A 6,766-nucleotide genomic window follows, 5' to 3' on the forward strand; every position below is an offset into this window, starting at 1 on the left:
AAGTTCCCAAAAAACTTGGTGGCGACTCTAATTTGTCTTAATTCGATTCGAAAGAACCTCGAGTCGATTATGCCGGGTGTGGATCCCTCGGACGCAGTTCCCGAGGGCCTTGTCCACAATGTTGGTTCAGGGTTTTGAACATTTTGGCTTTTGTATGAGAGATTTGGGTGGAATTTGGTGTTTTCATTGTAATAATTTGAATAAGGGGTACCACTCTTGTATGCTTGAAAAGCATTCACTTGTTCATTTGTTCCCCTACATTCACTTTGGTCATGTCCCAAAGTTCCACAATTCTCACATATCCCACTTGGGATTGATGAAGATGCTGTCATGCCATTAACATGATGCTTTGGTGATTTTGAGGCTTCTTCAAGTCTAGCCATAGCTTTTTCGAACTTCAAATTGATGGTATCAATGTGAGCACTAAGTTGAGCACCCAATTGAGTAATAGAGTCCACTTCATGCTTTCCTCCTCTAGTAGCCTTGCGAGGTCTACTATATTGTGAATTATGGACCGCCATTTCCTCAATTTTGTTCCAAGTTTGATTGTCATCAACTTCGGTGAACATTCCATTTGATCCCATGTTGAGAATATTTCTTGGGTCTTCATAAAGACCATTCCAAAATTGTTGTACCAAGAACCACTCGCTAAGTCCATGATGAGGACATGAGCGACAAATTCCCTTGAATCGCTCCCAAGTTTCATACAAAGATTCTTCATCTCTTTGCTTAAAGCCCGTAATTTGAGCTCTTAGCATGTTAGTCTTTTCCGGTGGATAGAACTTTTTGTAGAAAGCTAGAGCCAACTTCTTCCATGAATCAATTCCGAGAGTAGCCTTATCATGGCCTTTCAACCATTGTTTTGCGGTGCCAATTATAGAAAAAGGAAATAAGACGCATCTAATTTGGTATTGAGTTACACCGGTTTGAGAAATCGCATCACAATAGTCACAAAAAGTCTCCATGTGAGAGTGAGGGTCTTCACTAGGCATCCTGATACCGTCGTAGAGTACCAAAGACAAATTTATAGTTCCAAACTACTACTATAGCTAGTGGCACTCAGGGTCGAACCACAGAGAGGCGATGCAATTATTAGTCGTCTGATTTTAGTCTAAAGTCACAAATGTATAAGGGTTTGTTTTGAGTTGGTCTATACTAATGGCAATGAAATTAAAAGAAAACTAAAGAAATGTATGAAATCAGATATTAAAAGGGTACTAATATGGTCGGTTCACTGTAGTTTCGGCGGCAGCATGCTAAGTAAGTCTAAAACAATCACGTGAGACGGGAAAATAAGAAGTCCTCTCGGTCCATTCTTAACAGGTAGCATCTTTCGATCTCGCTACAGGTCCCTAATATCACTAATGCTAACTTTCGTCCTGAAAAGTGATTTAAATGTCTAAATTAACTTATCTCTCGATCTTATTAATTTAGTCGTCTTAATTAGGTAGTCTATTTTCCTCCCCTATCTTTCGATCTTTATTGGGTCGGTCAATTCCTACGCATTCAACTAGTCGCGTGCACTCGATTCGTCAAAAATAGAAATAAATTAATTAAAACGAAGCATATCTCACGTGGCCGGTCGATCGACCAGGGTAGGCGGTCGATCGATCATGGCGCGATTTCAGGTTTACAAAACTTACGCCGCCTACACTACAGATTCCCTACATCCTAGCACATGGGGGTTTAGCTACTCATACTGGAAATAATAACAATAATACAATTAACTAATAAAGCAATAGAATTCATGATCGAAATAACTAAATAAATAACTAACAATGAATCAATAAATTGGCTTTCGGGAAACTATTCTAACAATTCTAACTACGAACGAAATAAGCAATAAAACTGAATATTAGAACAGATAATACCGTAAAAGGAATTGCAGAGAAAGGATCAAAACCGAATGCAAAAGTAACCTTTATTTGATTACGAAATAATCTCAAGAACCCTAATTATTGATGATAAAAGACTTGATAAAAACATGATTATAAAACTGGATACTTATTCTGAAAAACCAGGTTACGTTATATAGAAATATTACGTAACCCTTATTCCTAAACCTAGTTACAATGGGCTTCTAACTTCTCGATCTTTTAATTTGCGTCAGAATCAACGGTCTGGTCGATCGACCATGCAAGGCAGTCGATCGACTGGACAGCGCTGAACAGGAGCTACTGTAAGTCGTGCTCTAGTCGATCGACCATAGGCATCGGTCGATCGAACACTATAGCTGGTAGTCCGCTTCTAATTCTTCATAAAATTATCTTTCAGGCCTCGAAATGCGCACCAAGTTCGTTCCTTGTGCAAATACTTCATGTCAAATGCAATGCAAGGTACTCGGGGACGGATTCGGCTAGATTTCTACTCATTTCCGCATAAATCTGCAATATTACATAAAAATACGAAAGTAGACGAAATGGGGCAAATAGTAGCATAAACTACATAATTAGGCTCTGAAATGCGTGTAAAATAGGGTGTAGAACATCATATAAAAGACACGCATCAAACTTCCCCAAACCAAACCCTTGCTTGTCCCCAAGCAAGAACTAGACTCGATCCTAAAACCTAATGGAACGAGTTCAATCTCAGAGCGAAATGCAAACTGAATAGCCTAAACCAATTTAATGCTACAACTAACAACCAATTAGCAATATGAATCATGCAAACGAGTTATGAAGTGGTTAAAAACTGCTGAACTGTCAACTATAGAGACTTATCAAATCGGATTCTCACGGGGTCGCTCATATCACACATAAGCACAGGTGAAAAAAATGTAAAGATAGAAAGAATTCATTTTGCAATGACACTCACCTAACTACGACCTATAAGAACATGCCTGCAATCTAATATGAAAATAATCTCTACAACCGTACATATGCATTCCAACCAAACAAATGACCATGACACATGCCGAGGTAAATATGGATATGTGAGGTATGGGTAAGAAGGGCTAAAATAAATTTGGATAAAAACAAAGTTAAAAGCCAAGCTAGTAACTAAGGGAACCAAATTATAACAACATCCAACTTCTTGCTCAAGATTTCTATCGAAACGGTGCTAATAGCAAGCACAAATCTCACAATCTCCGATATAATTGTAATTCCCCAAATGATGATAATAAAGCATGGGAATAAAATCACCAACTAATCAAAACTCCAACCATGTGATTTTATTTTTCTCTTTTCAAGCTTGATCGATCGACCAAGATGGCGATCGATCGACCGCCCTCTACAAAGACAAAGACGCGTTTTTTTTTCTTTTTTTTTCAATTCTTTTTTTTTTCTTTCCTTCCTTTTTCATCTTCCCAACATCATCTCAAAACGAGCATTAGCTACCAAAAACAAAGTAACAATACCAAGAACATAAACTACTAGCTTGACAAGGGCAGGCTAAGGGTAGGATGTAGTTAACGGGACAAAAAGGCTATTTTTGGCAGTGTGAGGCCTATGGGAAAAATGAATAAGGGGGTGACCTCTTCCACATGTGTCAACTAACCACGAACCGAATGCATACAGGTATTAAGCAGATCAAGTTCATATTTATGCATATTTATGTAACATGTCTCATAAGGAGTACTACTCACAATCCTAGATAAACTGGTCATGAATGACACCAGTTATAAGCTCTAAACCTTAGAAAATGATGTAGTTTGCCAAAAATCTAAGTCAAGTCTCAAGTCCAGCAAGTAAATTAACGAAAACTCGTAGACTATGCATATAATTCTACTAATAACATGTCGATTAGCAAGGCTTAGGCATAAAACAGCTGCAAATGCAATGTCATCATTGAAATACTACCGTTCCGACTCAACCTATATGCTAAAATAAACATGAAATTTTTGAAATTTTAATTTTTTGAAATTTTTCAATTTTTTTGGATTTTCTGTATATATGGAGAAATTAAATAACAATGCAAACAGAAATGCAATAAACGTGAAACAGAAATGCAATAGAACATAATGCAAAACCCTTCCCCAAACCAAATCACACAATGTCCCCATTGTGCAAAATCATATAATGAAATAAAAGGGAAACGGGAATTTGCGTTAAATTAACTAAACAAGACATGAAGTAAGGACTCGGAAACTCACAAGACTTTAAGCGCAGCAAAAGGAAACCTCCCCAAACTAGCGTGAGCTAGGAGGTTTCAGTAGCCAGCAGTGTTACCATAGGTACTGAAAAGACAGAAAATACCGCGCGTAAATCCGAGAAAACAATTTATTAAACACAAAATTATGTGTAAAATAAAGAAACGGAAGAAAACAGAAATGAGTCGGAGAATAAAGTGGAGAAAAGACTCCCTCAACTCCACAAATCGACCAAACACAGCAGGGGAATGGTCGTGAACAGGTACAGCAGCGAACATGGTCGATCGACCACATAACCCAGTCGATCGACCAGAGTGAACAGGAACAGAAGCTCCTGGAATTCGCAGCTCAGTCGATCGACCATAGGAGGCAGTCGATCGACTGGAAAACCTGCTGTAAGTTCTGATTTTCTTCGAATTAGCTCAATAAATTGAGCCAACATGGTCTATAAACCTGCAAATACACATAATAACGCGCCCAAAATTGCGCAAAACCCAAAGTAACAGTCTAAAGTATTTAAAATCCTATGCAAACTTATTAAAATGCAAAGTCTCGCGCACACAAAAGTAATAAAAAGAGGTCTAACAAAAGCAATTAAAATGAATGTTTTTGAAAAAGTCTTAATCAACTAATAGTTGATCAAGAATGGCCACGGAATGGCCCACTTGCTCGGCTTCTGGCCACAAGAGGTAGCCTCTACAGTGGTCATCTCCTCAGCTGCACTCCTATCAACTTCAACATCCGCAGAATTCAACGGATCAACAGCTTCAGCGTCTCCCCAATCAATAACTTCATCTGACTCGTCAAAATCCAAATCGGACTCTGTCACTTTGACTTGCTCCTCATCAGTGCCATAGCTAAGAAATCCTAAGCCGCCTCTTTGAACGATTGGCTCCTTCACAGCTGGAGCCACATGCGGCTCTTCCTTCCCCAAACCAGCTCCTGCAACATCCAAAACAGAAGAATTTTCCTCCTTTTTGCTCCCAATCTGGGGCGGGGGTGTTACAACAGGAATAGGCATAGGGACAGGCATATCAGAAAGCACAAAATAAGATTTCTTTTCAGAAATCGTATTACAAGTGACTGGCCACATAGGGTCTTTCTTCTTAGTTGTCTGGGCAAAGACAATGGAATGTTTCCCTACCTTGAAGGTCAAAGTCCCTGAGCCAATATCTATAACTGCACCAGCAGTGTGAAGAAATGGTCTACCCAGAATGATAGGAATGTGAGCATCCTCGGGCATATCTAACACAACGAAGTCAACAGGGAAAAAGAACTTTCCTATTTACACAGGAATGTCCTCTAAGACTCCTATTGGCTGAACTGCAGATCGATCAGCCATCTGTACTGTCATGTTGGTAACTGCAAACCTAGTCAATTTCAACTTCCTAGCAAGACTCAAAGGCATAACGCTAATGCTAGATCCTAGGTCACATAATGCCTTCTCAATTGAGAAGGTACCAATATTACAAGGAACGGAAAAGCTACCTGGGTCTTCTAGCTTATGAGGTGTAGTATGGGTCAAATAAGAACATGACTCCTCAGTTAGTGCGAAAGATTGCACAGTTTCAAGTGACTTCTTTTTAGACAAAAGTTGCTTCATAAATTTCATGTAAGCAGGCACTTGATTAACTAATTCAAGAAAAGGAACTTGTACATTTAAGCTACGAATAACATTTTCAAATTTGTTAAACGATACCTGTTCCTCTGTCGGCACTAATCTCTCTGGGTATGGGGCTGTAAGAAGTAACTTAGCCCTCTCCTCTAGGTCTCTCATGCCGGCATCAGTGGACTTAGACTGAAAATCCACTACCTTCTCCTTGTTATAGCTCGAACCTTCTTCAGACCGTCTTAAAAATGAACCACTAATCGTCATTGGGTCATACTTTGGAACCGGAACAGACCCATTAGCATTTGGGTATTGCCTCAATATTTTCGGAGTCGTCGTACCCCGAAATAAGTGGTCCCTCAAGTTATTAGGCATTGGAGGACGAAAAGGTTCATGATCAGCAATGCTGTCAGTCGATCGACCATGTTGGTCAGTCGATCGGCTGACTTCTACAGGACCAGAAGTCAGATCTTGTTTAGCGATTGATCGATCGGCCGGGTATGTCGATCGATCGACTGACATACCTGCTGATCGTCTTTTTCTTGCTATTGTTCGTTACTGCCTTCTTCTTACTCGGTTCCGCCTCATCTTTTTCAGTAGCTTCCTTGACCATAGCGGGCCCATCAAGGGTAGACCTACTCCTCAAAGTGATAGCATTTAGGGTCTCCTTTTGATCCGGCTGAGACGGTAATTGCCCCGGAGCTCGAGTTGCACTCTTGCTAGCCAATTGAGCAATTTGGCTCTCCAACATTTTCATCCCGGCCTCTCTAGCTTGAGACTCCTTTAGCAACAAATTTTTCAACTCGGCAAAATCGGAGCCATGGGACTGCTGCTGCTGCTGCGGAACATACGGAGGCTTTTGGTACGGCTGTTGCTGCTTATGAGGGGGCACATAGCTTTGCTGCTGCGGAGGTGGAGTCGGATTTTGGACATTCTGGCTACTCCACCTCATGTTTGGATGGACATTCGGCTCAAAATAAGTGTTTGTCTGCCTATAATGTTGAAAAGCAGCACAAGACTCATAAGGATTAGGACAAAAATCTGCAACATGTCCTTCTCCTCCACAT

The 6,766-nt window shown here is 40.1% G+C and overlaps 1 non-coding gene across 1 annotated transcript; it reads left to right on the forward strand.

The window, feature by feature from the left end:
- Window positions 1-651: 651 nt before the first annotated feature.
- Window positions 652-758, forward strand: LOC141589185 (small nucleolar RNA R71). The gene has a single exon (XR_012520135.1). It is a non-coding gene; the product is annotated as a small nucleolar RNA R71 (small nucleolar RNA).
- Window positions 759-6,766: the final 6,008 nt, after the last annotated feature.

The sequence above is a fragment of the Silene latifolia genome, chromosome 6 (assembly GCF_048544455.1).
Source record: "Silene latifolia isolate original U9 population chromosome 6, ASM4854445v1, whole genome shotgun sequence".
Classification (NCBI taxonomy): domain Eukaryota; kingdom Viridiplantae; phylum Streptophyta; class Magnoliopsida; order Caryophyllales; family Caryophyllaceae; genus Silene; species Silene latifolia.